Here is a 10,665-nt window from a genome sequence, read left to right as displayed (position 1 = left end):
ATTCTTATTGCTAATTATTCTTGCTGTCAATCATCTTGTTCCCGATCCCTCGGTCCCTCGGCCACCAAAAGTGAGTTTATAGGGAGGAGTTGTCAGGATCTTAGTTGCAGCTCTGTTCTCAGCTGCGCTGGAGTTAGTGTTCCCAATCCCAATGCCACCAATAACTAAAAAAGTTAAACAAATCCACCACAAAAGTACTCAGAAAGTTGATCCCCAGAGTTGACGGCAGGGCCTGCCACATGTACCACAGACACTTTCCGCACTTCATACATCCATCATACACATGAAAACACCCTTGCTCGCATGGAAGCATGCACATGCATATAAATAAAAGTATTTTTTGCTCAAACATGCTTAGCCTCCTTGACTCATTCAGGGAAGCCTAAAAGAACACTTCTAAACACAGCCTTTGTCCCTTGCCCGTTCTTTAACTAAAGTATACTTTAATATAAGTGCCCCTTTTCAGACTGCTAATTTATATCAACTTTCTTTGCAAGTTATGAATGACTCTCAAACCTTGTTTTCCCTCCTTGTGTTCCCCTTTTTGACCCATGAATCTACCAAATTTAAGGCCGGGCAACCAGGACAGGATTCCACTCCCTCCCCCAATCCGGAAGGCTACACCTCATCTCGGTGTCAAGACTACACTACTTACCATCCACATTTCATCTAAAAGGTATGAGGCCCATGACACTGACCCCCGTGCACTGTGTGTTCACCATCTCTGAGGTCTGACTAACAGTATTCCCCCCACCTTACACACAAGTGCAATATCTCTCCTTCTAGGTACGGGATTTTTGGTCTCCAAGAAATGGCTTTTATAACGGCAAGATTCAACCTCGCACTCCCATAGGACTGTTGCTAGCAACACAAGGTCACACAGTCTTCATACCCCTGTCCAGAGTACAGGGTGAGTATTATGTAGACACCTTTTGTTAATTAAAAAAGCATTACTATTTTTAAAAACAAAATGTTCTTTGTAAGACAATTCTGTATATGTTTGAAATACAATATTGACAATTACATGCATCTGCCTGCCTCTCTTTTAGGACTTTGTGGTCCATCCGCCTTGAGGAACGCTCTGAATACATGCCGACAACAACGGCATTGGACGAAACGTGCCTTCAGTGCTCATTCACTTGAAACTTATTGTTAGCAGCACTGATAGAAAATGTTTTGCTTAGGAACACGCACGTTGGCAGATTAAAAACATGATCATACACTGATCATGATACACAACAGCAAATCACTTAGGAATAGACACCTCTACTAAAGTTTAAAGTAAGGCATTGAGTCCACTACAGAGTAACTTTTCGATATGTTATTATTTATTGTATGTGTACCTCTGTTTCCCTGATTTTTTCTTTTTCTTTCTTCATTTATTTTCGAGTTCATATTGTTGAGGTAACCCACTGACATTTCTTTTGGTTACAGCTCTGTTATCAGCTGCGCTGGAGTTAAAGGGACAGTGTTCCCAATCCCAATGCAACCAGTAACTAAAAAAGTTAATCAAATCTGCCACAAAAGTACTCAGAAAGTTGATCCTCAGAGTTGATGGCAGGGTCTGCCACAGGTACCACAGACACTTTCCTCACTTCATACATCCATCATACACAAGAAAACACCCTTGCTCGCATGCAAGCATACATATGTTCTTATTTTTTGTTATTTTTTGTTCTTTCCTGCTGCTGGCTCGAGGGACTCCCCTCCAAACCAGGCATCTTGCAGAGCTCCATACCGACAAAAACAAGGAAGCAGGGGGTCCCGTCTTCATTTTCCTAACATGTGCAAAGGAGACAGGTCACCTCCCTTACAAAGTAACATTCGGTTGCACAGCGGGAATGGATCTTTCATCCTGCAACTGGAACATTTCTTTCTGAAGTTGAGCTCCGACTTCTGAAAGAAACTATTTCTTTCAGATACGTCTGGAGGCTGGATGCTCTCTGAGGGCACGGTGCAGCAGGGCCACCTGCTGCACCGTGGGATGTGAAGGGGCCCCTGTCACGCCAGTGCCTCTCTGTAAATGTCAAAGGCCCATGGCCAATCGAATGTAAAATATGTTTTTGCAGTGTAATAGCAATGTCCTTTTTGAACTGCAAGGGGTCATTTTAAATAAAATGGTAATTGCATGTAAGGGACAGAGCCATTTGCACTTATGTGCTTTTTATTCCCTTGCATCTAATTTTCATCACTCTCAGAGTGGAGTGTAAATGTGAACTGCAAACCACGCTTTGCAGGCAGCATTTTATAATGCATTCCAACGGAATCCACCTGCTTTTTACCAGGTGCAAGTGTGGTGTATTTTCCGTTGGAATTTTTTGGATTTATGCTTGCATGAAAATCTCATAATGGAGATAAAGCAGTGCTCCTCCAAGATGGAGGAGGAAAGCAAAGTGGAGATGCAAACTCTGCTTTAGGCGAGTTGGAAGATGGGGCGGAGTATTAAATGGTGGCATAAAAGCATTGGAATTTTATTTAACATCTCCATTTATTATTGAAAATGACCCTCGATGTGGCTAAGTAAACATAAAGGCCCACAGTGTTATGGTAGGCTTGGCCTTTAAGGCAGCCTTTCCGAAAGGGGAACGTCACTGAGGGAAGTGACATTGAGGAAAAGAGGAAGTGCCCGGGTTTGCGGCATTCCTACATTGTATTTGAATAAAGAAGGTAGCACAGTTCCACGCTGGTGTCCGTTTATTATTTAGAGTGGCCGTGCCCTCTAACATTTGGCGACGAGGTATGTCCCCACCAGCGGTCCTCCTTGCAAACGCTGGTGAGCCCACCAGGCGTCTGCCAACGCGTCCCAGTGATCCCACTGGCCTGCGGTCCTCCTTGCTCCAGCCGTCAGCGCGCCTGAGCGCTAGTGTTCCGTGGCAACGCACTCCAGAACTCCTCTATTCACTCACACGCATGATCCCGCCGTGTCCAACTCCTCTATCCACAGACACGTGCGATCCCGCTGGGTCCAACGCCTCCAAAATTATGTTTTTCGTCTCTCTTGCTGTCCTCTCCACAAAACGCTTCTATCAAAGAAAGAATAACTGGGGTGATACCACCACCACCAGCCATCAGACAGCAGCTCCACATGCCCAAGCCCAGACCAGCAGAGCGAAGCAGGTGCAAACCACTCCACGTGGCAGGGAGTGACTAATGCAACGCGGGCAGAGGGGCCCCAAGAAGCAGGTACCACTTACCCATCCACGAGTTCTGCAGCAACTGCAAGCAAAGGGGAGCTAGGCCCAATTGACTACAGCAAATTGACTACAGCAAGATCGTAGAAACAAGCGTGGTCCAAATACACTACAGCACAGTGCCACGCCAAGCACTGGCCGGTAAGCAATGAGCACGTCGGCTGACCAAGCGAGTTCGAGCTTACAACCAGCTCCAACGGTCACGAGATCTACAGCGACAGCATGGCGCATGCCTCCTCCTTTCTCCATGACCCTACAAGCTGACAAAGGAGCGAGGTGGGTGGAATGGCTTGAGGATTTCAATAACTTCATAGATGCCGCAGGCGAAGAAACCTCTCCACGCCTGTGCAGCATATTTATTAACACGGCGGGCTCCGAAATAAAGACCCTAATCAAAACTATTCCACCAGCAGAACTCACTGACTTTGCAAGCCTAATAACTGCTTTAAACACACGTCTTGTCATTGCCCCCAACAGGGATTATGAAAGATACATTTTCAACCAGTGCACACAGCGCAGCGATGAACGGTGGATGAGTTCATCAGAAGGCTTCGAATCAAAGGGGTGCACTATCAATTTGATGCATTTTCGCTAGATGAAGCAATTTGCTTAAGTGTAGTTTGAAGGGTGCGTTTCACCAGCACTTCAGAAACAACTTCTCAAAAAACCCGTTGCTATTGAAGAAGTGAGTGAGATGGCACGAATACTAGAGAGGGTGAAGAAACAAGCCACAAACATGACAAGCACCAAAGGCAACAAGCAGGATAGAAGTGATATTATAGCTGCACTCCATGCAAGCAACATCAAGGGAAACGAAAGAATTAGTGGCCCGATCAGCACATCGACCCCACGCATGCAAGACAATGCTACAGGTGCGGGATGGCATTCCGACATGCCGGGTCATGCCCCACTCTCTCCCAAAAGTGCAGTAATTGAGGCAGAGAAGGACACTTTCCGTCTGTGTGTAGAGAGGGAAAACCATTCCCAACAGCACGCATGAATGCAGCTCCGCAATACAGCACTTTCCAAAGGCTATTTCCAAACCAAGCTCACCAGTCACGCCCATACCAGCAAGGGCCGAGGAGATATGTGCGAGTCGTGGAAGAAATATATCCTGAGGACAACAGCCAAGAGTATGAGACACAGGAACCAAGTACGCAACTGCGCAATGAGTATGACGGCCCACCGAAGCTGCGACAAGGACTCCACCTTGGATCACAAGGAAACCCTGACTATGAAGGGGATCACTACGACCTGTATGCCCAGGATGAGTTCGTAAACCTCATCATGGACGAGAAGGAGGCACAGGAGGCACCCAGAATGCAGATAGACATCTGCAACAAACAATTTAGTTTTCTGATTGACTCCGGAGCGACAGTGAACATAATGGGTGAAAAAGAATTCCAACTACTTCAAAGAAAACCTGTGCTAACCCCAACAACCTCCAAGATATATCAGTGGGGCGCAGATGCCCCCTTACACAACGTGGGATCATTCAAAAGATGGCTCATGTTCGGTGACAAGTCCACCACCACCGTCATTCGTCTCATCAGATGCCCCACCAAAGGGTGATGTCTGTTGAGCTACAGAACTGCCTCTTTTCTAGGGCTAATCAACATACCCGTACAGGACGGTGACGTCATCAGTTCGTCAGCACCACAAACCAAGAGACATGGACAGATATGCACCATGGATCAAGAATCTCCTGTCACCACCACCATCACGAAGGAGGAGATTGTGAAAGAATTTCCACGACTGTGTCAAGGCCTAGGCAGGATGAAAGGCCCACCAATCAAATTGCATATTCAATAATCCATCCTCTGAAAAAACGGAAAGATGCAATGACGCCTCTTGCCAAGACGAGGCGGGGATTACCTCGCCACAAGAAAATATAGATCCTGTTTGTTCAAAGAGCAACATTAAGAAAAAAAGCTTGCAATCCCCTGCAAAAAAACAAAATTCACTAGCCATTGTAAATAAATTGCTGTTAGATTTGACTGAACTGAATGGCTCTTTAACCTCAAAACCAGCGGTAGCTAATGAATCAAAAAGCAATCTGGAAGAAATACACAGTAAACCATGTCGAACACAGCAAACACCACCGATACCAGTTAAAGTATCTACCCCGCCGAATCACTGGCTAGGTGGTGCAAGAAAAAGAAGACGGGTGGCTGAAAGTCTGTCACCTCCGTTCGAATGCTCACAGAATAGACCCAGGCAAATCGATAATACTTCTTCCACAAACATAAACGGCAATCATCAAGAGAGATGCTCCTCACCTAAGATCATTCTCAACCTAAGTACAGAAGAACGGCTAGCCTCATCTAGCAATGATGAATCTCTCTCATACTCTCCAGAAGAACAAAGGTATAATTCAAAACCAAAACGTTTGATCAATAGAGTTCCATCAAATCGGAATAGGAACGATGCAAACGTTCAGAAATTAATCAAGGAGGCGTTAAATGAATTAAGACCTTTTGTCATGTCTTCGCTGACAATAGCGATAGCCCCTATGCTTAAGATGTATGAGCAAATCAACGAGAACATAAAAGATCTCTCAACCCTGTCTGCATTGATGAATTCGAAACTGCCTCTCGCAGATACCCAAGGAGCTATGACAACTGCCAAACTATGGGGAAACATCCAAAGAATAGATCAGTCCATCAAGGACCTAGCAGACCAAAAGAGAAATAATACTGAAGACAAGAGAGTTTTAGCTGAGGTGACCAGAGAGGCACTGGGGTTATTAAAACAAAGTCAAAAACTGAGAAGGGATGAATGAAGTAGACCCAAACACGATGACATCTCTGCAATCTGCATCGAGGTCTGTTGTTACCCAACCGAAAGGTTCTGAGGGGCTGAATCAACAACCGGTGAGCCGGACCGGTACGGCACTACCATGTCTGTCTGGACATCCAGACAAAGAAACAACACAAGTCCGCCTTGGAGAAATGAAAGGTATGGAACCGTTTATCGTGGGAACCACATGTCCCACGTTGATGCAAACTATACAGGTTTCCTGCCCATCGTCAAATGTGGCGAATGTTCCTCATAATCTTCACCCTGTAACGTGCCAACCAAACATTCACAATCAATTGGAAAAAGAGAAGACTGCAGTCGTCTAGGATACTACCCCCCAAACAGAAGTGTGCCCAACAACTTCTGCCAATGCTGATGGCATCATAGGGTCCGGTGACATCCATTCCCAAGTCCTACATGTTAATCAAAATCCTCAGTCTACAGGTGAAAAGAAAAAGATCGTAAGCGTTCTCAATACACCAAATGAAACTGACATTCCATTCCCATGTTCGACAAATGAAGTGGAGGATTCTAGTTTAAGTGGAGGAAATATTTCTGGTCAAAATTTAAGTAAGGATAAAACTTACAATATATTTCAGAAACCGAACTTGTCTATTTCAAATCAAGAACTGGAAAAGAAACCAAAAAATCAAAAATGTAAGAGAAAACAAAAAAATCTCGGCTCAAGAAAATTTCTTAGGAATCTGAAGGCAGTGAATGTCTTCGTAAACACAGAACAGCCGAGTGGAAGTCTCAAAAAAGCTCTGCCTAATTCTAAAACAAACGAAAAAACTATTGTTGAAGAAACAATTGTCGTAGATGAAAGCGTAGAAATTGCACAGAGTGAACTTCTTGACTTTTCTATCTATGAGGATGGTTCATGCTATGAAGAAACTGAAGAACAAACTGCTGAGGACTTTGTGAATCCAAGTGTTCCACAACCTGAGAACAAGCAGGTGGTAAAACACACACAAGATATGGCAAACTGTGGAAGAATCTGCCAACTAATATTGCCCATTGAAGACTCAAAAGCCCCAGATCCAGTACAACAAGAGATCAAGTTCGAGACAATGGATGAGAAAAGAAAACGGCTAAGAGCTGTTAACTGCCTGATTGAAATATCACACAACAGAAACGATACAGGGACTATAACAGACAGCCTAAAGGTGAATGATGCCGATGGAACACCGAGACGCCACACTCCACCAGGTAAATCCTTGCTTAAAACATGCCCAAAGGATCTCACAACAGGATCAATCGCCAACAAGAATGACGGAACCGGGAGGCAAGCCAACCAAAAAAATAGCCTGCAAAATGGGAAACACAAAAAGCCTGGGAGGCACGTATTGATCTTGGAACGAATTTTAGATACAAAAGATGGCCTAACGTTAAATAGAAATAACGTATTACACCTATTACATCATGTGCCCGGCCTTCGCTCCATAGAGTCAAATGACATTCAAACAGTCGAATTTGTAAGTGATCATCGAAATGACAAAGTCCGGCTTCACATTGACTCCAGATTAATATGCGACTTGCTCATGAACGCAATCCAGTTCCTGCTGTCCCTGGGATTCGACATTCATGAAGAAAGAAACACGTCCCGGAAAGATGTATTCTCCATCGATACCCAAAGTGGAAGTCCGGAAGATATCAAAAGTCAGGATAGACATGCTGAGAAACCTGGTGTGGCCCAAATAGGATCTACAAGTAAGCAGGCAGCAGAGCGACCAGTAACACTCCAGATTGAAAAGGAGTTTAGTGATAAAAATCATGTACGCTTTACACCCGGCGAACAAATAAAAATTACAATAAAAGGAAACATAAGTACAGCAACAAATGAAAACAATGTAACACAAGATGTAGAAAAGCCAAATAAGAGCTCAAACTGGAACTGGTTAGCAGGTGCCCTAGGCAGTAAATCGAGCTAATGCCAACAAGGGCCAGTCGGCTCAACCATAAACATTCTTTCTTGGAATACGAGAGGCTTCATACATCTATTTAACGACCCAAAAAACTGGAGCAACGATCAAACCGTTATTTGCTTGCAAGAAACATGGATGGCAAGCTGTCCTGTGTCTGATGTATACGAGCTAGCTATAAACCCGGCTATTACAAGAGCCAAGGGACGTCCATCCGCTGGTCTCTTAACAATGATAAAGAAAAACTCTGGTTGGAATTTAGAGAAAGCAATAAATGTATCACCTTTCAAACAGTACTCTGTGATTGCCGCGAAAAATGAGATGAACAACAACAGAACCCAAATTCACATCATCAATATCTATTAGCATCACAAGAATGCAGGAAAATATAAATTCATAACAATGGTGTGTGATCTAATTGATGGAATAAACAGCGCTCAGCATAATCCAAACATTATCTGTTGTGGTGATCTTAATCTGGACTGCGTGAATGAGGCAAAGACGCCTGGACCTAAAACCCTGTTACAAAATCTGGCAAAAAAATGGTGTGATGATCTCGAGGAAAGAAATGTCACCATCTTAAATGGGAACATCATGGGGGATATTCCGCCAAAAAAAACGTGGAGATTTCTGAAGCAGTCCTCCACCATAGACTATTTTTTTATATCTGATAGTCTGCAACAACGAGTCATTGCTCTCAACATCACAGCAAACTCAAACAGCGATCACAGTCAACTAGAATTGGCAATCAAAATGTCAAATATTAAGAAGCCCCAACAATGGCACAGTCAGATTTCTGTTGAACCTAACAGATCTCGGCTGAGAATAAAACCTCAAGAAGTTAAGATATTAACAAAATCCTATGACAAGTATGTACTGAGTGCAACAGAATCGAGAGTTGAATATAATTGCCTTCTACAACAATTTATGACGGTAGACTTGGGGTTGAGAAGACCTTCCCTCCAACCAATACATCGTTTTGATAAACAAGTACGCGAAAGAAAACAAAAACTGCGAAAGGAAATGAGACAACATAGAAACCTGAAAGTTGAACAACAAAAGAAGGCTGTTAAAATCAGCAAACAGAAATACAAAAACTGGCAAATCTTGCATAAAGCAATCATGTACCAAAACGACAGAGAAACAATGCTTGCCAGCCTCAACAACAAAAATTCCTCAGAGTTTTGGAAACTAATAAACAACATTAACTGCACGCAAGATGCAATTCAATCAAATATGGTGAATGAAAAAGATTGGATCAACCACTATAACTCAGTATACGAGAAAAAAAGTACCACCATCGACCCGATGCTCCCTGAGCTCTCAAAATGGGACTTGCACTTTGATAAAGAGGACATCCTACAGAGTATCCAAAGACGCTCCTCCTCCAGGGCACCGGGACCAGATGGCCTGACGAACTTTATTCTCAAACAAAACCCTGAAGAGTGGGCAAACTTGCTATCAAAACTGTTTGCCTCAATTGCTAATGAAGCAAAAGTCCCAACCAGTTGGAAAACCGCAATTGTCATTCCAATCTTTAAAAAAGGCAATAGAGCTGAACCTAAAAACTACAGACCCATTGCCTTGCTGGACGTTGTGGGAAAAATATTCGCGACTCAAATACAGAAACAACTCCAAGAGTGGATCCAAGAGTCAAGTCATCTGGACATCCGTCAAGCGGGTTTTGTCAAAGGTGTAGGCTGTGGCCTAAACCTCTTTCTGCTAAACCTACTTAAGATGGATGCAATAAAAAGAAACAAAAAAATCTATTTGGCATTTGTGGACTTATCACAAGCCTTTGACAGCATAGATAGAGAGCTACTTTGGAAAAAAATGTTTGATTGGCAATGTCCAATTAGCCTACTTTTAGCAATAAAAGCATTACATACCAACACGGAGATAAAAATAAAGCTAGACAAAAGTGGCACCCTATCGGCTCCAATAAAAACATATCAAGGAGTAAAACAAGGGTGCCCTCTGGCTTCTGTTATCTTCAATCTATTTATCTCAGACTTGGGTGATGCATACAAAGGTGCAAACACTTTTCCTCCAAAAGTTAATGGAAAAGATCTTCATTGGCTCCTGTATGCGGATGATCTTGTTCTCTTGGATTTGACACCAATAGGTCTGCAGCGAAAACTCAGGATTTTAGCGCAATATATCCAGCTAAACGGCCTAAATGTGAACACACAAAAATCTGAAATTTTAATCCTGCAAGATCTGCAAAAGAACAAAGATCTTATTGGGAAAAAAAAGTTCATGTGGAAACTGGATGGTGGCAAAATTGAGCTAAAAAAACAATCGCTGTACCTGGGTATGTTGCTCAGCTCAAATATAAACGATGCCCCGTGGGTAGGAAAAGTCAAGTCAAAATGTAAACAATTGACAGCGCAGGCTTGCATTGTAAACTCAAAATTCGGGAAACACTCATTAACACCTGTTTTAACATTTTATAAGACAAAAGTCATACCGGCCTTGATCCATGGAGCTGAATGTGCCTTTGGCTGTCCAGCAGAAGTATGGGCCTCTGTGGAACACTCGTTTTGGTCGAAAGTCTTGTGTCTACCCCCTGGCGTACCAACCGCCTGTATAAGATATGAGCTGAGCCTCCTATCTATTAATGAAAGGATAACGTGGAACAGAGAGGGCGCTAGAGAGCCGTCCAAGATGGCGGCCTCCCTGTGAGCTCCACGGAGCTCCCTCAGAAATCCTGACGAATCGAGGCATCTGCGCTGGGCATTGTGTATGCAGCC

Source organism: Ambystoma mexicanum, chromosome 7q, assembly GCF_040938575.1.
Source record: "Ambystoma mexicanum isolate Mex_15411 chromosome 7q, UKY_AmexF1_1, whole genome shotgun sequence".
NCBI classification, from domain to species: domain Eukaryota; kingdom Metazoa; phylum Chordata; class Amphibia; order Caudata; family Ambystomatidae; genus Ambystoma; species Ambystoma mexicanum.
Note: the sequence above shows the minus strand (reverse complement) of the source record.